General features: G+C 40.3%; 1 protein-coding gene and 1 long non-coding RNA gene across 8 annotated transcripts in view; one reads left to right on the top strand and one right to left on the bottom strand.

The window, feature by feature from the left end:
- Window positions 1-26,546, bottom strand: part of TAFA4 (TAFA chemokine like family member 4) — a 337,579-nt gene that overhangs the window by 165,354 nt on the left and 145,679 nt on the right. The window lies entirely within an intron of this gene.
- LOC130684918 (uncharacterized) overlaps window positions 1-26,546 on the top strand; it is a 150,620-nt gene that overhangs the window by 95,166 nt on the left and 28,908 nt on the right. The window lies entirely within an intron of this gene.

Genomic DNA, 26,546 nt, shown 5'->3' with positions numbered 1-26,546 from the left:
CGTATCTTTCTGAGCCACTTGAGGGTAAGTTGCAGACATGATACCCCTAAACACTGCAGTTTGTATTTCCTAAGAAGACCTTCTCTTACATAATTATCAGAAGCAGGAATTTTACCCCGATGCAATGCCATTGCATAATCTACAATCCAGATTGTCAAATTTTGCCAATTATCCCAATGATGTCCCTTATAGCCGCTATCACCCCGGATCAGGATCTGGTCCAGGAACCTGCATTATATTTAGTTGTCATGTTCCTTTAGGCTTCTTTAAACAGAAACTACTCCTTGGCTCTTGCTGACCTTGACATTTTTAAAGAATACATGCCTGTTATTTTGCAGACTGTGCCTCAGTTTGGTTTTGTCTGATGTTTCCTCTCAATTGGGTCCAGGCGATGCCTTTTTAGCAGACTAGCTCAGAATTGACACTGTATTCTTCTTAGGGCGTCACATCAGGAGGTGCAGGATGTCACCCTGTCCCAGGACTGGTGGGGCTGCCTTTAATCACAGTTACAGTGGTGTCTGCTGGGTTACTCTGTTTCTTAGGGTATTGTCTTTCCCTTTGTAATTAGTAAGCATTTTAAGGGGAGACATAGTGGTAGAATGCAAATACCCCATTCTTCATCAAACTCTTACCCCCCCTTTTTTAGCATCCATGGATGATTTGCACTGAATCAATTATTAAAATGATGGCTGCAAAACTGACTCTGTATTAATGTTCAATGTATCTCAGATCTAGACAGGATGAGACCCGGCAAACCGGTGGCTATGTCACTTTGAGATATCCTCCGAGACCTTACTAACTTTCTGGCTGAAGAGATGTGCCAACCTTACCTCGTATTTTCCCTGCCCTCGTCATTTTCCTCCAAGGACCCCTGATTATTTTTACTGGAACATCAGATTTAGAAGCCAAGATCTTGGCACACAGGTGTACTTAGTACTGCCGGGGAGTTGATTTGGGGCCGAGAGGGCGGATGGATCTATGCACAGCATGAGTTCACACTGATGTCTCCAAATGCTACCTCGTCCCACAGGGTCTCGCTTCTCTCTCCACAATTCTGTTTGTATCTCCCATCACCAAAAATGAGAGAACTGATTTCTACTGTCTTCTAACAAGCAGAGTTTAATTTATGTTTAGAGTGTGGTCCATTTTATCAGTTAGGAATCTTCTGTTATAACATCAGAAAGTGACCTGAATGTATTTAATCTTCCAATAAATTATCTTTGGGTTATCAAGAGATTGCAGAGTTCAGAGAGACTTTAGCTCAACCATCAATTGGGCTATTCTCACGGCTGGCCCAGAGGGAATACTTGCACTCTTTGAGTCTGTCACTCTGCTCTGGGTCACGTCAGCCGTGGCAACCACCATCTAAGATGGACCCCAATCACCTTCTGGTATTCACACCTGTGTGCAGTCCCTTCCCTTGTGGTAGGAGGGTTGGTCTTCATGACAAGTCACATGGACCAGCAGTGATCGTGTGTCACTTCCAAGGCTAGGTGGCCACTCACTCTACACCCCTCGGATCACTTACTCCGGGGAAACCAGGCGCAAGCAGCCTTACAGAGAGGCCTGTGTGGCAAGGAGCTGCGGTCCCCTGCCAACAGCCCTGTCAGTGAGCTTCTAAGCAGATCCCCTCCCCTGTTGGCCCAGCAATGTACAGCGGCAGATGTGCTGGTTTGTCACATCAGAGTCAGTTCTAAAGGATGTGCTGCGCTCGCCTGCCTGCTCATCACCTTCTCTAAGAGAAGCCATGTTGTGTGCAGCTCTGGGGAGCATCCCCAGTGGCCAAGAACCTGAGGTCTCCTGCCATGAGCCGCATAGTGAATTTGGAAGTGGATTGGGCAGCCTTAAGTATGTCCTCAAAGAATGCACCCCAGCCAGCAGCTCACCTGCGCCCTGAGAACCCAGAGGCAGGACCACCCACCCAGCCACTCCCAGAATTCTCATACTAAGACACTGGGTGAAACCTATATGTTAACTGTTTTAAGCTTCTAAGACTTAGGCTAATTTGTTACACAGCAAGAGGTAACCAATCTCTGGCTACCCCAGGATAGAGACATTTACCTTTGTCCTGGTAAAAACAATGTAAACAAGACTATGGAAGCCATGTTTAGATGTTATTAATGAAAGACAGCCTTTCAGGCCCCCTTGAGCACCCTCACAGTTTTCAGATAAACCGTTTACATGTACATCGTACTGTGATAACAATCTCATTCTACTCCTTAAAAGGATTTTCTCCAAGGATTCCCAAAGGCTAACACTTTGCTTGGTTTGTCCTGTTTGCTGTGTTTGCTTCAAATCACAAAACTAGTTTAAAAGTGTTCCATGAGTCAGCTGTTTAATCCAAAAGATAGGCCTTCCACAAAACAGCCTCTATATTATTCTGAAATTTTCTCTGGCCCTTCCCTCTCATACCATATTCAATGCTGGTGGAAGCAAAATGTAATTACTGGCAAGATCAAATACAAAGACAAAGTGTCATTTGTAAAATATGTAAAGCAGAACCAGTGCCCAGAGAATCAAACCACCAAGAGAGAAAGCTTTCAGTCTCTATAGAAGAAATCAAAAATAATGAAAGAAGTGATTAATAGTATAAACCTAGTTAAATGTTCACAATCACAATGCTCATTTCCAATAGGTAGTGTACACAGCAGTAAAAAATAAAAATAAAAAACCAGTAATGGCAATGTCAGTAAAGTAGCTTGAGGACTTTAGCACCAAGTAAGCAAAACGTGAGGCCCGAGAAGAGCTGGTGCAGAGACCCTTTCTCCTTTCCAGTGACAGACGCACATGGCCAGACAGCTGATGACTAGCCGAGGGGGGCGGCGGGGGGCTCCCGGGTGAATCCCTGCTCAGTCCTCTCGCTGTGGCTGCCCTCCCCGTGGGTCACTGTCCCAGTTTGTTCAGCTGCCATAGCAAAGCACCATAGGTTTTGTGGCCTGAACAAGAGGCATTTATTTCTCACAATTCCAGAGACTAGAGATTCAAGACGGAGGTGCTGGCCAATCCAGTCCCCGGGGAGAGCTCTCTTCCTGCCTCACAACAGCTGCGCCCCTGCTCTGTCCTCACACGGCAGGGACACTCCGGTGTCTTTGCCCTGTCTTCTTTTCTTTTCATAAGGACACCAGCCCTATCAGATTAGGGCTGCACTCCTAGGACCTCATTTAATCTTTATCACCTCCTCACAGACCCTGCCTCCAAATACAGGCACATGTGAGGGTTAGGACTTCAACAGAGGAGGCTGGGGGATGGGTGGGGAGGACACAAAAATTCAGTCCAGTTGTCCTAGGAGTCCCAGTTCCAAGGCAGGAAGAATTCTCACTCATGGGAAGGCCAGGCTTTTTGTTTCACTCTTACCTTCAACTGATTTGATGAGGACCACCTCCTGCAGGAGGGCAATCTGCTTTACTCAGTCTGTTGAGTCCTGTTAATCTCACCCAAAACACCCTCACAGAAATGCCTGCAGTAAGGTTTGACCACATATCTGGACATGCTGTGGCCCCATCGAACTGACATACAAAATTAACCATCACTAATATCAGATGACCATGTAGCAGTGTGTTGCCAGATGGGGAAAAAATTAAAGCTGAAGACAGACAAGAAAGTAGTGGCTTTCATGGTAAACTTAGTTCTCTAAAAAGGTACAGGAAGGATGCCTTGTTTAGTAAGCTTAGAACCAGACAGGAGCCATTTTCCCTCTAAAACAGCAAGGACCATTCTGGTTAGAGCTCCATCTTGAAAACTAAAGCTAAATACTCGTAAGATCCACGCAATAAGCGGCAGGTTGTACCCAAGAGTTCTCAGGTATGGTTTCCTTCAGAGTTTCAGGTTATGAACTGGAGTAGACAAGACTGAATCACTCAGAAATGGAGCTGCTCTCTGGAAAGAAACTGGCCAAAGAAAAAACAAAACACTGTCCCCTTTGGGCTCTCTATGAATCCTGCCAGTTGCTGGGCCATTTCCCTTCCAGTTTTGTCTAAGTAGGTAAATAAGAGAGTATTTATTTCTACTTATTTAACCAGCACTTAGATATAATGTACTATCTAGAAGCCACTGTTCTCAGAGCCCTTGGACACATATTTTATAAGAGGGGAAATTGTCCCTTGGTTCCTTTCTACACTTCTCAGCGTACAATGGGGTTGCTTATTTTCTTTTCAAAACAAGTGACTTAAAATACTGGCAGGGCTAGTAAGATGGATGGTTCCTCTTAGTTTAGACATATACCTCTGTATGTTGATAGACAATAGAGGTATATGTCTACCAACTATACCCACCTAAACAGTTGGGTAGACACAGTTAGAAGTGCTGTGATAATAAACATGGATTGCTTTGGGATTGTGAGTGAGGATGGATTCACTTTCTCTGGGGAATAAGTTGCATAAATGCAGATCTTTTTTCTCTTCTTGTTAAAAACGCTTTTTAAGAAAAGTTGCAAACAACAAAGGAAACGGCCATTTGTCCCAGGGCCTTTCCATTGTAAAAGGGGTAAAATACAAAACCTCATCTGCAATAGAAGTTCTTCAGTTGACACAACTTGAAAGCTGAGACAGAAAGCATCAGAACAGGGTGACTTGCTTTCATGCTATTATTTCCCTGAATCCTTTTCCTTTTGTTCAGATCCTTTTTAGCCTTCCTCCTCCTGCCCAGCAAGATTAAATACACCCTCAAAGGGAAAGCCTCCTCTCCAGTGATCTCCTTGGAAGGCATTTATTTGATTTGAGTGTGGCTTTCTCTATGCATTCTCAGCCTTTCTCTCTATGGGAGCAGAACAGAGAAATGGGAAGGCTGAAAACAAGATTTCATGGCATGAAGGCAGAGAACAAGGCTGTGGCTAGTCACTGTCTTTGGAAAAAATGTCCAGTTTTCCTGGTTGTGGTTCCGTTATAATTCTCAACTTTCTTCCTTTATCTCTTGGATAAACTTGTTTTTTAGTCAACAAGGGAGATGTCATAGTACAGAAGTTCACACTACGGTAGCCATGGGATCATAGCTGGACACATGCGGAAAGTGATGGCAGTGTCTCAAGATCCTGAACTCACTTCCTCCCGTGGGCACAACAAACCTACAGCTACATATGGAATAATTTCCTCTCAAAAGTGAATGAACAGAGCCTCCACAACAATGAATAAAAGGGCACTGCTGAGGTAGGAAAGAGAAGCAGAGACACAGACTTGCCAGGGGATAACCACACTCCAGCCTCGGTGAGTCACAATAGAAGGGATAGCAAAGGTACAGAAACTTATAAATAAGACAGCATAAAAAAAAAAAATTACAGGTCAATATCCTTGATGAACATAGATGCAAAAATCCTCAACAAAGTATGAGCTAACTGAATGGAACCATACATTAAGAAGATTACACACCATGATCAAGCAGGATTTATTCAAGGGATGCTAGGATGGTTTAACATCTGCTAATCAATTAATGTGACATGTCACATGAACAAACTGAAATATAAGAATCATATGAACATCTCAATAGATGCAGAAGCATTTGAAAAAATTCAACATCCAATTATGATTAAAAACTCTCAACAAAATGGGCACACAGAGGGAATATACCTCAACATAATAAAGGCATAAAAAATAACAGTCATACAGCTAAGATCACAATAGCAAAAAGCAAAAAGATTTTCCTTTAAGAACAGTAACAAGACAAGGATGCCCACTCTAGCTACCTTTATTCAACGTATTATTGAAAGTCCATGCCACAGCAATTAAGAAAGAAAAAAAAAAAGGGAAGAAAGAAAGAAAAGACATCCAAATTGAAAGGAAGAAGTAGAACTGTGTGCTGTTTGCAGATGACATGACAGCATATATAGAAAACCCAAACAAATCCACCAAAAGCTGGTAGAACTAATAAATGAATTCAGTACAGTTACAGGATACAAAATCAATATATAGTAACCTGTTGTTTCCATACACTAATAATGAAACATTGGTAAGAAAAAGAAAGCTAACAATTCCATTCATAGTTGCATCACAAAGAATGAAACACCTAGGAATAAATTTAACCAAGGAAGTTAAAGACATGTACACTAGAAACTATGAGAGACTGATCAAAGAAATCAAAGACACACTTAAATGGAATGATACTCTGTGCTCATGACTTGCAAGAATTCGTAGTATTAAAATGTCTATACTACCCAAAGCAATCCACAGATTCGATGCAATACCTATCAAAAGTCCAGTGGCATACTTCAAAGAACTACCACAAATAATGCTAAAATTTATATGGAACCACGGAAGATCCCAAATAGCCAAAGTAATCTTAACAAAGAAGAACAAGGCTGAAGGTATCATGCTCCCTGATTTTGAACTACAGTACAAAGGTATAGCAACCAAAACACTACAGTACTGGCAAGAAAACAGACACAAAGACCTATGGACGATTAATCTATGACAAAGCAGCCAAGAACATAAGATGGACAAAGGACAATCTCTTCAAGAAATGATGTTGGGAAAACTGAACAGCCACATACAAAGGAATGAAATGGGACCACTACCTTACACCACACACATAAAAATTACTCAAAATGGACTAAAGACTTGAAAGTAAGCAAAGTAAGCCCTGAAACCATAAAGTTCCTACAAAGAAACATAAGCAGTAAACAAGCTGACAGGGGTCTTAGCAACATCTTTGTGGATCTGACTCCAAAAGCATAGGAAACAAAAGCAAAAATAAACAAATTGGGCTGCATCAAACTAAAAAACTTCCACAAGGCCAAGGAAACGACCATCAAAATGAAAAGGCAACCTGCCGAATGGGAGAAGACACAAACCATATATCCACTAAGGGGTTAATATCTAAAATACATAAAGAACTCATACAACTAAACAATGAAAAAAAATCAAACTGAATTATACAGATGAATTATATGTGTGACTTATAAAAGATGTTAAATTATAAAGCTGTACAGCTGGAATTTATTTAATAATAATAAAAAAGTGAACATGTGGTGTTCTGAATGCCCACTGGACAAAGGTATCAAGAATGAAGGAGTCATGTTAAATGCTGCTAATGAATTCAGGTAAGATGAAGACCACTGGCTATCACACTGTAAAGGTCATTGGTGGCCTTAATGAGAAAAAGTATCATTAGAAAAATGGAGGTAAATCATGTTTGGAATGGGTTTCACAGAGAGCATAAAGTGAGAAATTTATAGCTACAAATTATTCTGTATATTCTGATAGAATATACAGAAGTTAAATCTTTTTAAGTTGTGAGAAATTTCAGCATATATATACTGATGGGGGAAAATCTTACAGAGAAGTAAACTTACTACAGAGATTCTGAGCAGGTAGGAAGAAACGTGTGAAGCATAAATGGAGACACAGGTATTCAATAGGAACACAGAAGAGTTCATTTATAGTCTTTTCCTCTTCCCAATTTTCTCAGTATTACCTTGTGGAGGATGGTCTACATAGGAGGTATGTTTCATGCTATGTGAGTATTCATCAAAATCATTAGAGTAATAAAATATGCCTAGGGAGAAGGTACTTACAAATTATACATCTGATAAGGGGTTAATAACCCACACGATCAAAAAAGAACTATAAAATTGGCAGAGAACTTAAGACGTTTTTCCAAAGAAGATATACAGATGGCCAACAGACACATGAAAAGATGCTCAACACCACTAATCATCAAGGAAATGCAAATATCAAAAACTACAGTAAGGTATATATATCACCCTACACCTGTTAGCATGGCTGTTATCAGCAAGACAAGAAATAGCAAGTGTTGCTGAGGTTGTGGAGAAAAGGGAACCCTTGTGCATTGTGCGTGACAATGCACTGGTGCAGCCACTGTGAAAAACAGTATGATGGTTCCTCAAAAAATTAAATATAGAACTACCACATGACGCAGTAATTCCACATCCAGGTATTTATGCTGAGAAAACAAAATCACCTATGCACCCCTATGTTTACTCCGGCATTACTTACAATAAACAAGATATGGAAGCACCCCAGTGTCCGTTGATAGATGAATGGATAAAGAAGTTGTGGTATGTAGTATTACTCAGCCATAAAAAAGAATGAAATCTTTCTGTTTGTGACAACATGGGGGGGGCCTTGAAGGTATTATGCTAAGTGAATACTATATGATTTCACTTATACATGGAATGTTAAAACAAAACAAAGCAGAGAAAGACTGTTGGTTACCAGAGAGGGAACAAGTTGGGATTAGGGGAAAGGTGAATTAGGTGAAGGGAATTAAGAAACAGGTATAAACTTCCAGTTACAAAATAAGTCACAAGGATATACTATGTGGCATAGAGAATATAGTCAATAATATTATAATAAATGTGTATGGTGACAGATAGCAACTAGACTTCCGGTGGGGATCATTTCATAATTCATATCAAATCACTATCCTGTTCACTGAAACTGAGAGGATCTTGTTCGTCAAATACACTTCAATTAAAAAACACATCTAGCCACACATAAAACTAGAAGCCACGCAACACCAGGGGCTGTCCTGTTAAGTCTGTTAGCCTCTCAGTGACGATCCTACACATTCCACAATGCAGAGAATATAAAGGATGAAGAATTTCATTAAGTCAATGAAAGTGACACAGGAGAGCTGCCTGAGTACTGCACAAAGGCATTCACTGAGAATTTGGCAAATTTAGGTCAACAGTTAACGAGGAGATAGTTAACTGCAGAGTGTTTGAAGAGAGTGATTCAGGTGACAGAAGGCTAAAGACAAAGCCCTTGAGAAACCGCTGAGGGTCCTGAAAGCTTTTGTAGACATTTATACTCACGTGGCAAAGCGGAGTATGAAATAAAGGATGACACATCAGACTATATTACAATTTTTTTGCCCCTAAAAGCCATATATTAACACAGAGTCTGAGGCATATCCCAGCTATCTTTTCCTTGTCCCACAAGGACCTTCTGCCTGTGTTCCCAATATTACTCAAGGAAAACTGCCCACCTGCTGGGAACACTCTGTCTCTGTGGGAGAAACTACATATTTCTGTTCTCACCGATATTACAAATAAAATTTTTCGATGACTGAAAGTCAAACCAATAATGTGACTTAACCTAACACACCCCAGTCTCTTACCTGCATGTTTACGTTATATAGAAACGTCCCATGCTCCACAGTTATGATTAGTTTTAATTTTTTTTCTTTCTTCACTACTCAATACTTACTCTGAAGACTTTCCTTCCACATTTTTCTTTATCAAAAATCTACTCTCTGTTTACCATTCTTTACCTAGGCTACCTTCAATTAGAAGACTGATATCTTGAGACGACCATAAGCACCATGGAATAAATTCTCTGAGGATCTCACCTCTAAATGAACCTTGGTCTTCTGAATGCAAGACATAAATGAATATGAATACACACACACACACACACACACACACACACACACAAAATACCTCCCCCCTTTAATGATAATATAAAAGCTGGCTTTAATTAACATACACTTTTAAATGTGACATTGAGATACCACTTTTTAGTGGACCCAATCTTCCCATATTTCAGAAGTATTCCATCAAACTGTGTGTTATAAAGTGATAGTGTGCCCCCCGCCCCACAAAATTCCTCTGCTGAAGCCCTAAAACCCCCATATGACTGAATCTAGAGATAGAATCTTTAGTGAGGTATAGAGGGTTAAATGAGGTCTTCAAGAAGGATCTTACTCCAATAGGACTGGTGTCCTTATTAGAAGAGGAAGAAGAACAAGAGCTCCCCCTCCCCCCTTACACACAGAGAGGAGGCCATGCAGGCCACAGAGAAGGCGGCCCTCTGCAAGGCAGGAAGGCAGCCCTCACCAGAAAACAAATTTATTTGCTGGCCCCTGGATCTTGGACTTTTCCAGCTTGTAGAACTGTGAGAAAATTAATACATCTGTTGTTTAAACTGTCCAGTCTGTGGTATTTTTCTATGACAGGCCGAACTGGGTTATACACTGTCTCATTCATTCTAACTTCAGAAGCTAAAAAAAGGTGACATGCTTCATGTCAAAGGCCATCACACTGGAAGCGTGATTGGGCAAACCAAAGCTTTTGGGATCACTCGTGTCTGAAAAAGTCTCTCTCCATATGTGCATGTGTATGTGGGTGTGCCGTAAATGGACTTTTTAAGCCCCAAATTCATTACAGAGCACAAGGACATACCAATTAGGAGACATGATCTTTGTAGTCAACTGCCAGGAGTTTGGGCCCTGCCCACCTTAGTTTATAGCAACACACATTAGTATAATACATAATCAGTATGAACTGCACTGGCGAATAGTCTTGCTCATGGGAAATGCACAAAGTTTGCCACTTGCTTTCGAACAATTCAGAAAAATAAAAAAAGAACAGCTAGATAGACAGATATTTAATTGTTACATTCTATAAAATAGGATGTAACAGATGGTAAATCTAGTACAGGACATAAAGATCTTCATTGTACTTTTCTTTCAACCCTTCTTGAGATTTAAAAAGTTCCTAGACAACAAGCCAGGGGGATAATTTAATATTACAAGAAATAGCTAGAAGGCATTATAGAGGTAAAGCTCCCAGCTCCTCTGTGTAAATAGCTACTCTACCTTCTCTCTTATTTTTGTGACGTTTTCAACAAGCGGCTTTACTTCTTTTATTGGTTTCCATATCTGCAAAATAATAAACCTTCCGAGGTTTCATGAGAATGGTAATACAGGTAAACTGCTGAGAATGGTGCCTGGTGTATAATATGTGCTCAATAAATGTTAGTAATAGCAGTAATTAATATTAAGTATGATCTGTAACTCCGGGGGGAAAATCCTGGGGCAAAATACCTTTGAAACAAAATCAGTCAAAGGTAGAAATAAAGTGGGAGAAACCCTTTTATTGCTCATAAGCAGTCATCCACTTCTGCTCACCCATCTCTTCTGACCCAGGTGCAGAAAAAGAGGCCCCACCCAACCTCTCAGGTCCAGATGTGCCCTGGTCCCCCATGTAATTACCTATTGACAGGGAGATGGACTACTTCTCTCCACCCCTTGGAAACACCTATTGATATGGAGATGCACTAAGGCCAGGCAAGATATTCTAGAAATATTGCAATTTTACCCACAGATCATACCTATTAATACTGCTATGTTTATTATAAGCTATTAAAGTACTGTTATACTGGGACTATCTAGGAAGAACTGCAAATAATTGCTTTTTTTTTTAAGTATACATCTCAGAATAAGGAAAAAATAAAAATCAACACTGCAGTGGCCCTTCATCCAACTGATATTTGTTGAATTTGAGATTTGAGATAGTCAGCAATCTTTGTTTTAATTTATTCATACCTGGCCCATGAGCCCGTTTCTTTCCCCACAAATACTCAGCCAATGCCTCCTAAACCATGAGATTTCCCATCAGAAAGCAGTCAATGCCAAACGCAGGGCACCTCCAAAGACAGGAGTTACCATTCCCACCGCTGCGGCGCTGGCCTCTGCTGGATGCTCCACTCTCTGTTGCCCTGGCTTCTGGTTTTTGTCATTGCCTAGTACTTTTAAAGGTTTCAAACTCAGTAGGAGGACTGGGGGACAGGAAAATCCAACGAGGTGGTTTCCCAAGGCTCAGTCGATCAGACTGAGTGCCTTTCTTCTGAAAGGGGATTGTAATTGCAGAGACATAGAAGAGATTGCAAAAAGTCTCTCCGTTTGCAATCAACTGATGAGGCAGAGAACAGCCTCGCCTGCAGTGGCATCTCCCCTCTCAGCCCCGGTCAGCCTCCCCCACTTCCCTAGCACGCCTGCAAGAGCAGGGGGCGGCTACTGTAAGGCTTATCAGAAGAACAAGGAGACAAAAGGAGAAGTAAAACTGCCCTGTTTAGTTTTCAAAGAAACTGTTTTTAAAGACTATAATACGTATGTAGATTTAAATATACTATACTTATGATTACATTTCTTATCATAAAAGATACACACAGGGCAAGTCTGGAAGGGTCCTGGACACAGAGCCTCTACGCCCTCTCCCCGGAAGCTCTCAGTGTCCCGGAGTGAGTGAACCACTGGTCACGTGATTAAACTCGATCCCCAGCTCGCCCCCTCCACCCAGAGATCAGAAGGCTGGGCACTCCGGCCCTCTAATCAGAAGCTTGGGCTTTCTGCTGACCAGCCCCCAGCCGGGAGCTATCCAGGGGCACCCCGGGAGCCCCCTCATCAGCATAACAAAGCCAGTCCTATCACTTCGGGTTTTAAAGTCTGTGCCAGAAGTACCGAAAAAGACCTGGTATCTACTCTAGTATACCACAACCGGTAAATTAAAATTACAGAGCAGGGACAATTTCATTACACGTTTAATGAAGTTTTGGACTGAGAGAAGATGAAGAGCAGGGCAGCTTGGCAAAAGGTAAGGACAGGAAAGCAAGCAAGGCTGCGGAACATGCATGAAAAAACACGGGTCAGGTGAGAGAACTGGATCAAGGACCAAATGATGGCCTAAGCTCGGAAGAGTGCACCGGCATGTTGGCCAGAAGGGCAGTTTATACAGACAAATAAAACATCTGGAGGGAGAAACCACAGAGACTTCCCGCTGCGTCACCTGGGACCTGGGCCAGAACCGTCACACTAGGCCTGGGGGTAGACACCGGGTACACTTCTCCTGGGCAAGCCCCAGCCAGGGAGGGCCGGCAGCACTGAGGGAGGGGGTCACTCCTGGGCACACCTGCCAAGCTCCATCGGCAAGGGAACTGGAACTCACGAACTAGGCCAAATATTGACAGTGTATTAGTAGTACTACAGAATTCTTTCACAGTCGCAAAAATTAGGTAGCCAATAATTACTGCCTACTTCCACTGGGGACTACATTTACTGAGTATTTAATATACATTATCTCATTTTACTGAGTATCTAACACACATTATCCAGCTCTTGAACGGGAGGGAGAGAAACGGACAAGACTATAAACACAGAAGCAATGCTTGTGGAGAGGAAAACCCTCTGTACTCTGAGGCAACATCAGAAATTAAACCAAGATAATGGGATTAATGGGATTCCAGGAAAGGCCAAACGTGCACCTGAATCTTGCCTCCCACCCCTGACCAGCACATATGTGAGAGGCAGTAGGGCAAAGATGAATCAGTCAATAAAGGGCACCGGGTCCACTCAACAGCCACTTGGAAAGAAATAAATCTGAATTAATATGTAATATTACACACCAATATACACTCCAGGTATATTTGAACATAAATACAAAAATTTAAACATAAAATAATGAAAAGTATGAAAGCCCTTACTAAAAAACATACAACTCAGAAGCATAAGGGAGAAAAATTATTTACTTGTGTGAAAAGGAAATTATGTGGCAAAAACATACAAAAATAAACAGAGTTAAAGACAGGAAGGGGCTCCACTTGTGCTTAGGATATAGAAAACTGCAAAATAAGGTCATTCCCTCAAAACAAAAATTAAAAGGCCAGATAATCTACAGAACCATAATGTTTTCAGAGCTCATCAGAGTCACACTGAATTCATGTAAACTGAATTCCAAAGGACAGCAAACTCCCTCTGAGAATATGAACTGTTGGCTTTTGTCCAGAAGAGACAAGAAAAAGGTGGCTGCCATGAAAGCAGGTAACCAGAAAACAACTGACATTTTAACCATTTCTTAAAGGCCAAGTATGAGCTGGGGCCACATGCACAACAGGAATTTGCACCCACTGTTTTTTCCAAGTTCCTCCACTGGGTGCCTATGTGAAAAATTGGAGAGAGAGTAAAAAACAGAGACTCTTAACTGTGTAGGTTTGCAGTTGGTGATCAGCTGCCACTGGGAAACAACACATGAATGACTGTCCTAGAACCTTCTCACATCTTACGCAAAACTTACCTGCAGCCTCAGACAAAGGCTGGTGGGTCACCATTAACAAGGTAGAAAAATCAGAGTACTCTTGTCTAACTGCCACCAGACAAAAGCCATCAGCCACTAAAGGAAAAATAGCAAAACCTACTCATTCTCCTGATCCCGGTAATGGTTAAATGCAGAAGTCGGCAGCACTGGGGGGAGGGGAGAGGAGAAGGGCAGGAAACCTGTTTCCTCCCAACCTACCTTCCCTCTACAGATACAAGGGCCCATCCAGCTGCCATGGAAGGGGCAGCAGGAGAAGAGCATCGAAAGCTCCGGCATACAGGGCCTGCCCAGGACTGATTCTGGAGTAGGAGAGCCATACACATGGCTGGGCCCATCGCAACCAAGACTGGCACTGAGTAGTGAGCAGCATCAATCCACCACTAGGTAGACCAAAGCAGGGCAGGAGGCCATCTCCAGAGAGGGCCCACGCTCGGCAAGAGCCCACTGCTGGCGGGATGAGAAGGCTGTGCGGCACAGAGGGAGCGAGAACAACAACAATGACACACTAGACTGACGCAGCTCCTGGTGGAAGGGTTGGCCTATTTCTGGACACGAGTATCTTTCATTTCAGTTTCCTGTTGTAGACAAACTGCCTCACATTCAATACAAAAAATCATGCGACACACAGAAGAAATCAAGGAAAATGATCCAGAAAACAATGGAGCAACATCGTTAATATACTGAAAGAAAGAATAAAAGCCGTCAACACAGAATTTTATGTTCAAAACAAAGGCAAAATACAACAGGAAAAATAAAGTAGAATTCCAAAAGTTATTCCAATATGGCAGGAATGGAGGAATATGGAGACAGAAAAAGAGAAGCAGCAAGCAGAGAACAAAAAATAAACTGGTAGACTCAAACCTACATATATCAATAATTACAGTAAATAATAATGGGCTACAGAATTCACCTAAAATGTAGAGATTAGCAGAAAAATATGGCATTAGATAGAAATAAAAATATGACCCAAACATATGATACCTACAAGAGACACACTTTAAGAAATAGAAAGATGGAAAGTAAATGAATGGAAAAAAAGATACACCATGCAAAAATGTAAACATTAAAATATTGGAATAACTACATTAAGAGTAAATGGAATATATTTTGAAACAAAATGCATTACCATGGATGAAGAGGGACATTGTGATAAAAAGATCAATTTAACACCAAGATAGAGAAAATTTAATTGTATATAATAGAGCTTTAAAATACATGAAGTAAAAGTGATTGAATTAAAAGGAAAAACAGACAATTCTACATTCATGGTTGGAGAATTGCATCCCATTTTCTCTGCAACCACTAGAACTAGACAAAATCAACAAAGACATAGAAAATCAGAATACACTCTCAAATAATTTGACTTAATATTTATAGACCCCTACATCCAAAACAGCAGACTATACATTATTTTGGACACATATAGTTATAAGTTTATCAGAATAGACAATATTGTGTGCCTTATTATAATGTCTCAGTGAATTTTAAACTCTTAACATCATAAAAGGCATAATATCTGAACACAATTTAATCAAATTAGAAACCAATAATAAGATACTAGGAAACACTGGAAATTAAGCAACATACTATTTATTATCATTGACTTAAAAAAATCACAAAAGAAATTAGAATGCATTTCAACTTATGATAGTTTTTTAACAGGCAAAATAAGGACTTTCTCAAACAAAAGGTAGGATAAATTAATGCCAAAGATCAACACAAGAAGAAATAATAAGGGAATTACTTTAGGCAGAAAAATATGGCATTAGATAGAAATAATGGATCTATACAAAGAAATAAAGGGTGCTGGAAATGGGAGAAATGTTGGAAAATATGAGACATTTGCCTTACTTTTAATCCCTTGCAATTAAAACCAACTGTCTAAAGTAAAAATAGCTATGTATTGAAGTGCATAAGGCATAACACAAGGGATATAAAGGAAGTACACTAAGTTAAGGCTCTTACATTATACATAAAGTGGTATAGTATTTGAACGTAGACTGTGAGAAGCTAAAGTTATGTGTGTTAAACTCCAGAGCAGTACTATTCAAGAAACATTCTGTGATGATGGAAATGTTCCATATCCGTACCACCCAATATGGTAGCCCCTAGCCACATGTACGTAGCGTGCACTTGAAATGTGGTTAGTTCACTTAAGGATATGAAATTTTAACTGTATTTAATTCATTAAAGATGAAGTTTAAATAGCCATATGTTGATAGTCTCCACCACAGTGGATAGTGCAGGCCAAGGATAACCACTAAAAACTTGTGTGTGGGAAAACATGAAACAAAACAACTAGATAACTAAACTACTGGAGGGAAAAATAGAATCATTAAACATAACTAATTCAAAAGAAGGCATGAAAAGAGGAAGAAGAAATTAAAAACCTACAGAAGTAGAAAACAAATAGTAATATAATAGATTTAAACCCAACCATGTCTGTAATTATGTTAAACATAAATATCTAAATATACCAATTAAAAGGCAGAAATTGCTAGAATGGATATATAACAAAACCCAACTATATGCTGTCTACTAGTAACCCACTTAAAGTATAAAGATATACATTGGGTAAAAGCAAAAGGATGGAAAAAATATACCATACAAACACTAGTGAAAGGAAAGCTGGAGTGTCTATATTAATATTAGATAAAGTAAGTTTCAGCAAAAGGAAAATTATGAGAAATAAAGAATAGAACTTCATAATCATGAAAGGGTCAATACATATCAAATGGATATAACAGTCCTAAAGGTATGTGCATCTAATTCCAGAGTTTCAAAATGTACTATGCATAAATTCATGGAACTGAAAGAAATTGAAAAATACAGTTATACTTGGAGGCTTCAAAAACTCTACTCTCATTAATTAGTAAGTCAAGTAAACAAATAATCAGCAGTTGATTGTCATTTGTGAAAACAACTCTACCCAATCAGAATACACTTTTGTTTGGCTTTGAGAGCACATGGAACATTCACCAAGATAAATTATATTCTGCACCATTTAAACAAAAATCTAAAAACTTGAAAGAACAAAAATCATACAAATATGTTCTATGAACATAAAGGAAAACAACTAGAATGAATAACAGAAAGATATCTGGAAAAATTCCAACTCTTGGAAATAAACAACACATTTCTCAATAACCCATGAGTCACAGAAAATTGTTGTTGCAAGTATAATTAGAAACTATATTCAATAGAATGAAAATGAAAATGCAATGTATCAAAAATATATGGACACAGCTAACTCAGTGTTGAAGGGAAATTTACAGAATTAGATGCATTTTTTAAGGAGAAAAGATCTCAAATCTAAAGTTTATAATTTTACAGTAAGAAACTATAAAAAGGAAAGCAAGTTAAACCCAAAGCAAGCCAAAGGAGGAAAATAACAAGAGCACAGAGTGATCAAAGAGAAAACAGAAAAGCAATAGAGAATAATCACTGAAACAAGTTTGTTCTTCAAAAAGGCCAATTAAGTTGGTAAATCTCCCCACAATGATCAAAAGCAAAAGAGAAAACATGCATTATTACAGTATCAGTAATGTAAAAATAAGTATCACTACAGATTCTACTGAGTTAAAAAATTAGGGAAATATTATGAACAACTTTATGCCAATAAATTTGATAACATCCTTGAAGAATTAACTGAAAAACACAAACTACTGAAGCTTATTCAAGAAGACATAGATAACCTGAGTATCCCTACTATTCCTAACATAAAGACTGTATTTTTAATTTAAGACCTTCCCACAAAGAAAATTAAGGGCTAGATGATTTCACGGCTGAGCTTTCTGAAACATTTAGGAAAGAATACCAATTCTACATGAACCATTCCAGGAAATCAAAGAAGAGGGAACATTTACTGCTTCATTTTATGTGTCCAGAATTACCCTGATCCCAAAGTCAAACAAAAACATTACAAGCAAAGAAAATTACCAATCAATATCTCTCATAAACATAGATGTAAATGTTTATTTGAAAACAAGCCAGTCAGTAAGAGCTGAACCTATAAAACTTTTAGAAGAAAACAGGGACAAATGTTCATTGACCTTGGATTTAGCAGTGTGTTCTTAGATATGTATATGACACCAAAAGTACAAGAAAACAAAAATAGATAAATTGGACTTTATCACAATGAAAAACTGCTCATCAGAAAACACTGTTTATAAAAAGAAATTATAAGACACAGACTGGGAAAAATAATTTATAAACATATCTAATAAAGGACTTATATCCAGAATATATAAAGAACTCAATAAAAAAAAAACACCTCCTTCTCCCTCAAAAGAGGCACAAATTTTAAAGAAACACTCAAAGAAAACATATGAATAGCCAGTAAGCATTTGTAATTATGTGCCACATCAACAGTTATCAAAGGAATGCAAATTAAAGCTATACTAATATTCTACTAGGTATCTATGAAAATGGTCTAAATCCTAAAAATGACAAAACCAACTGCTGGAGACAATGCAGACCAACTGGAGTTCTCATATATTGTTGGTGGGAATGCAAAATGGCATAGCCATTTTAGAAAGGAAGTTTTTAGTTTATTACAAACTTTACCATACAACCCAGCAATCTGATTCCTTGGTATTTACCCCCCCAAAGACTTGTGTGTGAATGATTATAGCAGCATTTTTGTCTAAGAGTCAAAAACTGTAAGGATCAAATGTCCACCACTTGATGAATAGATAAGCAAACTGTGACATACCCATACAATGGAATGCTACTCAACATTAAAAATGAATGAATTATGACACAACAAAATGAATGATCCTTATGTGCATTATGCTAATTCAAGATTAAAGCCAGCCACAGAAGTCTACACACTGTATGACTTAATTTATATGTCAACCTAGATAAAAGCAAAATTTTAAGGACAGAAATCAGATCAGTGGTTGCCAGGAGCTGGGTGTTGAGAGATAGGGTAGAATGCAAATGTAGTTAAGGAACCTTTGGGGAGTAATGGAAATTTTCCATATCTTGATTATAATGATCATACTTACTGTATACATTTATCAAAACTCATCAAACTTATACTTAAAATGGGTGTTTTATATATGTAAATTATATTTTAATAAACCTTTTTTTTTCTAATGCAAGCTGAGAAACTCTTTAGTTGGCCCTAAAATCCAATAATTAATTCCCAGTAACAAATCAAAACAAAGGCAGACAGTCTCAGAATCAGACAAACATAAAAAAGGAACTCCATCCAGTTTGGATGCATAGTGACCAAAGTCCAAACAGGGAACAGCCCATTCTACCACCTCCCAGGAGTGAACTACAGTAAAAAGAAAAGGATCTGTGCAATGGATTAAGATGGTGGAATAGGAAGGCAAGGCAGAAACCTCCTTCCAAACACACATTAAAGAGGAAAATGCCACTAGGCCAGAAAACAACCTGAAGACTGCAGAACAGAGCCCCCACACATGAGGAGGAAGACAGGACCACACAGAGAAGGGTAAAGTGGCAAAGCCAAGATCGAGCAGGACCCAGGCCCTTCCCCGACCCCATCCTACAAGTGGGAGAAAAAGGAACAGAGCAGGGAGGGGGTAAGAGCCCAGGAGCACTGCACACCTGGCCCAGGATAACAGCTCCGGAAGCATGAGCCCACATTACATGGGGTTCTGGTGATTAGTGGGGCTGGACACCAGGGGCAGGCAGCACACTCTGGGAGGCTGAGACTCCAGCCAGTGCGGAGGGCAGGCATGCCCCACCAGTTCTGAGACCCAAAGCAGAGATGGCCATTTGAAAGACTTGGCAGGATTGGGAGGAGTACCAGAGGGGCACTGGACGGAATGCTCTCCTCAGGAGAAAGGGCAGATGGAAGATACCTCCCCAGCCCTTCCTCGGCCCAACACATCAGGAACTCTTGGGAGGCCCAGGCACTCCATAGCCCTTGCTGGCAACACAGCCCTGAGGCTCCTTTCTACATTCGTTGCTGGAAGTCAACCCACTTGGCCCACCAGCAACATCAACTTTGGTGCCTGGCAGACAGAGGGAGACTCTCCCAGCTTCCTTGACTCTATTTCAGCCCAAACAGGGAGGTGCTTGCAGCAGCCAGTCCCAAGAGCTCCTTCCTCCCTGCAGGTGTCCAAATCTGGTGCTGCACATTCAGCTGGAGCAGAGCCACACATAAGTCTGCCCACACCATTAAACCTGCCAGGCAGAGGGCAGCTGCGCCCACAGCAAGATCAGCAGAGATTCCTGAGCTGGTCATGAAGGCAGCAGTAGAATTAAACTGCCGGCGCAGACTTAAACCATGACAGAAGCCAGGCAGAAAGGTAACCCCTCCCACGGCATTGCCAACAGCTGGGGCCTGCACAAAATAGAACCAGGCACTAGCAAATAAAGGATCCTGGGCTTCAGGGCACAATAGTAAACCTTCCTCATAAAGCTATTACTCTATAGGCCAGAAAGCATAGCAGCAACATCTAATACAAAGGAAGAAACACAGAAACCCTGACAAAATGAACAGGCAGAGGCATTCAATCCAAATAAAACTACAGGATGCACCCCCAGAATGAGGGCTAAATGAAACAGAGATCACCAATCTTCTTGATAAGTATTTCAAAATAAAAGTAAACATGCTCATGGATTTACAGAAAGGTATCCAAGACCTCAGGGAGGAATTCAGCAAAGAGACAGAAAACCTAAAAGAGAGCCACTCAGAGCTGAAGAATATAATAGATGAAATGAAATATACGGTGGAAGGATTTCAAAGTAGATTAGAACATGTAGAGGAGACAGTAAATGAAATGGAAATTAGAAGGCAGGAAACCAAAGAAGCTGCGGAACACAGAGAAAAAAGAACCTCCAGGAATAGAAGAATGAATGAATGTTAAGAGAGCTACGTGACCAATTCAAACTAAACAATATTTGCATAATAGGGGTACCAGAAGGAGAAGATAAAGACAAAGGGATAGAGGAGGGAGCCAAGATGGCGGAGTGAGTAGAGCAGCGGAAATCTACTCCCAAAACCACACATATCTACGAAAATATAACAAAGACAACCCTTCCTAGAATAGAGACCAGAGGACACAGGACAACATCCAGACCACATCCACACCTGCGAGAACCCAGTGCCTCATAAAGGGGGTAAGATACAAGCCCCAGCCCCGCGGGAGCCGAGCGCCCCTCCCCCCAGCTCCCGGCGGGAGAAGAGCAGGCAGAGCGGGAGGGAGACGGAGCCCAGGACTGCCGAACACCCAGCCCCAGCCATCCGGGCCAGAGCGCAGACACAGTATGTGCCCAGGGGGCCCTGGATACTGGGGAAACAGGGCAGCAAGAACAGTGAGTGGGTACCAGAGGCCTGGGGCCGGAGGACAAAAGAAAAGTAGGTGGCCATGCTTTCTTTTTGTTTGTTTTTTGTTTTTTGTTGTTGCTGTTGTTTTGTTGTGGTGAGTGCTTTTTGGAAGTCTTAAAGGGACAGGGACCCCAATACTAGGGAAATGGGGCAGCAAGACCGGCAAGCGGGTGCCTGAGGCTGGCGCAGGAGAATAAAGAAAAACGAGCGGCCATTTTTTTTTTTTTTTTTTTTTGGTGGTCGTTGTTTTGACGGGAGATTTTTGGAAGTCTTAAAGGGGCAGGGCGGGACACTTAATCCAGAGGTAGGGAATCCGGGGATCTCTGGGCACCCTAACCCCTGGGCTGCAGGGAGCAGGGAGGCCCCTTACGGAGATAAATAGCATCCCAGCAGCTCCTGCTCCAACGCGACTCCACCACTTTGGAGCAGCTGCCCGAGCCAGGCCACGCCCACAGCAACAGCGGAGATTAACTCCATAGCAGCCGGGCAGGAAAAAGAAGCCCTGTCTGCGCGCAGCTGCGCAGAACAAGCCACTAGAGGCCGCTGTTCTCCCAGGAGAGGAGGGCCACAAACCAACAAGAAGGGAAGTCCTTCCAGCCATCACTCGTCCCAGCTCTGCAAACTATTCCTATCACCATGAAAAGGCAAAGCTACAGGCAGACAAAGATCACAGAGACAACACCAGAGAAGGAGACAGACCTAACCAGTCTACCTGACAAAGAATGCAAAATAAGAATCATAAACATGCTGACAGAGATGCAGAGAAATACGCAAGAGAAATGGGATGAAGTCCGGAGGGAGATCACAGATGCCAGAAAGGAGATCGCAGAAATGAAACAAACTCTGGAAGGATTTATAAGCAGAATGGATAAGATGCAAGAAGCCATTGAAGGAATTGAAACCAGAGAACAGGAACACATAGAAGCTGACATAGAGAGAGATAAAAGGATCTCCAGGAATGAAACAATATTAAGAGAACTGTGTGACCAATCCAAAAGGAACAATATCCGTATTATAGGGGTACCAGAAGAAGAAGAGAGAGGAAAAGGGATGGAAAGTATCTTGGAAGAAATAATTGCTGAAAACTTCCCCAAACTGGGGGAGGAAATAATCAAACAGACCACGGAAATACACAGAACCCCCAACAGAAAGGATACAAGGAGGACAACACTAAGACACATAATAATTAAAATGGCAAAGATCAAGGACAAGGAAAGAGTTTTAAAGGCAGCTAGAGAGAAAAAGGTCACCTATAAAGGAAAACCCATCAGGCTAACATCAGACTTCTCGACAGAAACCCTACAGGCCAGAAGAGAATGGCATGATATATTTAATGCAATGAAACAGAAGGGCCTTGAACCAAGGATACTGTATCCAGCACGACTATCATTTAAATATGACGGCGGGATTAAACAATTCCCAGACAAGCAAAAGCTGAAGGAATTTGCTTCCCACAAACCACCTCTACAGGGCATCTTACAGGGACTGCTCTGGACGGGAGCACTCCTAGAAAGAGCACAGAACAAAACACCCAACATATGAAGAATGGAGGAGGAGGAATAAGAAGGGAGAGAAGAAAAGAATCTCCAAACAGTGTATATAACAGCTCAATAAGTGAGCTAAGTTAGGCAGTAAGATACTAAAGAGGCTAACCTTGAACCTTTGGTAACCACGAATTTAAAGCCTGCAATGGCAATAAGTACATATCTTTCAATAGTCACCCTAAATGTTAATGGACTGAATGCACCAATCAAAAGACACAGAGTAATAGAATGGATTAAAAAAGGAAGACCCATCTATATGCTGCTTACAAGAAACTCACCTCAAACCCAAAGACATGCACAGACTAAAAGTCAAGGGATGGAAAAACATATTTCAAGCAAACAACAGCGAGAAGACAGCAGGGGTTGCAGTACTAATATCAGACAAAATAGACTTCAAAACAAAGAAAGTAACAAGAGATAAAGAAGGACACTACATAATGATAAAGGGCTCAGTCCAACAAGAGGATATAACCATTCTAAATATATATGCACCCAACACAGGAGCACCAGCATATGTGAAACAAATACTAACAGAACTAAAGGGGGAAATAGACTGCAATGCATTCATTTTAGGAGACTTCAACACACCACTCACCCCAAAGGATAGATCCACCGGGCAGAAAATAAGTAAGGACACGGAAGCACTGAACAACACAGTAGAGCAGATGGACCTAATAGATATCTATAGAACTCTACATCCAAAAGCAACAGGATATACATTCTTCTCAAGTGCACATGGAACATTCTCCAGAATAGACCACATACTAGTCCACAAAAAGAGCCTCAGCAAAATCCAAAGTATTGAAATTCTACCAACCAATTTTTCAGACCACAAAGGTATAAAAGTAGAAATAAATTCTACAAAGAAAACAAAAAGGCTCACAAACACATGGAGGCTTAACAACATGCTCCTAAATAATCAATGGATCAATGAACAAATTAAAATAGAGATCAAGGAATATATAGAAACAAATGACAACAACACAAAGTCCCAACTTCTGTGGGACGCAGCGAAAGCAGTCTTAAGAGGAAAGTATATATCGATCAAGGCACACTTGAAGAAGGAAGAACAATCCCAAATGAATAGTCTAATATCACAATTATCGAAATTGGAAAAAGAACAAATGAGGCCTAAAGTCAGCAGAAGGAGAGACATAATAAAGATCACAGAAGAAATAAACAAAATTGAGACGAATAAAACAATAGCAAAAATCAATGAAACCAAGAGCTGGTTCTTTGAGAATATAAACAAAATAGATAAGCCTCTAGCCAAACTTATTAAGAGGAAAAGAGAATCAACACAAATCAACAGAATCACAAATGAGAACGGAAAAATCACGACAGACTCCACAGAAATACAAAGAATTATTAAAGACTACTATGAAAACCTATATGCCAACAAGCTGGAAATCCTAGAAGAAATGAACAACTTCCTAGAAAAATACAACCTTCCAAGATTGACCAAGGAAGAAATACAAAAGTTAAACGAACCAATTACGAGCAAAGAAATTGAAAAGGTAATCAAAAAACTACCCAAGAACAAAACCCCCGGGCCAGATGGATTTACCGCAGAATTTTATCAGACACACAGAGAGGACATAATACCCATTCTCCTTAAAGTTTTCCAAAAAATAGAAGATGAGGGAATACTCCCAAACTCATTCTATGAAGCCAACATCACCCTAATACCAAAACCAGGCAAAGACCCCACCAAAAAAGAAAATTACAGACCAATATCCCTGATGAATGTAGATGCAAAAATACTTAATAAAATATTAGCAAACCGAATTCAAAAGTATATCAAAAGGATCATACACCATGACCAAGTGGGATTCATCCCAGGGATGCAAGGATGGTACAACATTCGAAAATCCATCAACATCATCCACCACATCAACAAAAAGAAAGACAAAAACCACATGATCATCTCCATAGATGCTGAAAAAGCATTTGACAAAATTCAACATCCATTCATGATAAAAACTCTCAGCAAAATGGGAATAGAGGGCAAGTACCTCAACATAATAAAGGCCACTATGAAATTATGAAAAGGTCATATATCATAAACCCACAGCCAACATTATACTGAACAGCGAGAAGCTGAAAGCTTTTCCTCTGAGATCGGGAACTAGACAGGGATGCCCACTCTCCCCACTGTTATTTAACATAGTACTGGAGGTCCTAGCCACAGCAATCAGACAAAACAAAGAATCCAGATTGGTAAAGAAGAAGTTAAACTGTCACTACTTGCAGATGACATGATATTGTACATAAAAAACCCTAAAGACTCCACCCCAAAACTACTAGAACTGATATCGGAATACAGCAAAGTTGCAGAATACAAAATTAACACACAGAAATCTGTGGCTTTCCTATATACTAACAATGAACCAACAGAGAGAGAAATCAGGAAAACAATTCCATTCACAATTGCATCAAAAAGAATAAAATACCTAGGAATAAATCTAACCAAAGAAGTGAAAGACTTATACTCTGAAAACTACAAGTCACTCTTAAGAGAAATTAAAGGGGACACTAACAAATGGAAACTCATCCCATGCTCCTGGCTAGGAAGAATCAATATCGTCAAAATGGCCATCCTGCCCAAAGCAATATACAGATTTGATGCAATCCCTATGAAACTACCAGCAACATTCTTCAATGAACTGGAACAAATAATTCAAAAATTCATATGGAAACACCAAAGACCCCGAATAGCCAAAGCAATCCTGAGAAAGAAGAATAAAGTAGGGGGGATCTCACTCCCCAACTTCAAGCTCTACTACAAAGCCATAGTAATCAAGACAATTTGGTACTGGCACAAGAACAGAGCCACAGACCAGTGGAATAGACTAGAGACTCCAGACATTAACCCAGACATATATGGTCAATTAATATTTGATAAAGGAGCCATGGACATACAATGGGGAAATGACAGTCTCTTCAACAGATGGTGCTGGCAAAACTGGACAACTACATGTAGGAGAATGAAACTGGACCATTGTCTAACCCCATATACAAAAGTAAACTCAAAATGGATCAAAGACCTGAATGTAAGCCATGAAACCATTAAACTCGTGGAAAAAAACATAGGCGAAAACCTCTTAGACATAAACATGAGTGACCTCTTCTTGAACATATCTCCCCGCGCAAGGAAAACAACAGCAAAAATGAACAAGTGGGACTATATTAAGCTGAAAAGCTTCTGTAAAGCAAAAGACACCATCAATAGAACAAAAAGGAACCCTACAGTATGGGAGAATATATTCATAAATGACATATCCAATAAAGGCTTGACGTCCAAAATATATAAAGAGCTCACACGCCTCAACAAACAAAAATCAAATAATCCAATTAAAAAATGAGCAGAGGAACTGAACAGACAGTTCTCCAAAAAAGAAATACAGATGGCCAACAGACACATGAAAAGATGTTCCATATCACTAATTATCAGAGAAATGCAAATTAAAACTACAATGAGGTATCACCTCACACCAGTAAGGATGGCTGCCATCCGAAAGACAAACAACAACAAATGCTGGCGAGGCTGTGGAGAAAGGGGAACCCTCCTACACTGCTGGTGGGAATGTAAATTAGTTCAACCATTGTGGAAAGCAGTATGGAGGTACATCAAAATGCTCAAAACAGACCTATCATTTGACCCAGGAATTGCACTCCTAGGAATTTACCCTAAGAATGCAGCAATCAAGTGTGAGAAAGATCAGTGCACCCCTATGTTTATCGCAGCACTATTTACAATAGCCAAGAATTGGAAGCAACCTAAATGTCTATCGGTAGATGAATGGATAAAGAAGATGTGGTACATATACACAATGGAATACTACTCAGCCATAAGAAGAGGGCAATCCTA

This window comes from Manis pentadactyla, chromosome 1 (assembly GCF_030020395.1).
Source record: "Manis pentadactyla isolate mManPen7 chromosome 1, mManPen7.hap1, whole genome shotgun sequence".
Taxonomy (NCBI): Eukaryota; Metazoa; Chordata; class Mammalia; order Pholidota; family Manidae; genus Manis; species Manis pentadactyla.
The sequence above is the reverse complement of the archived record's forward strand: the minus strand, read 5'-3'. Positions and strand labels throughout refer to the sequence as shown.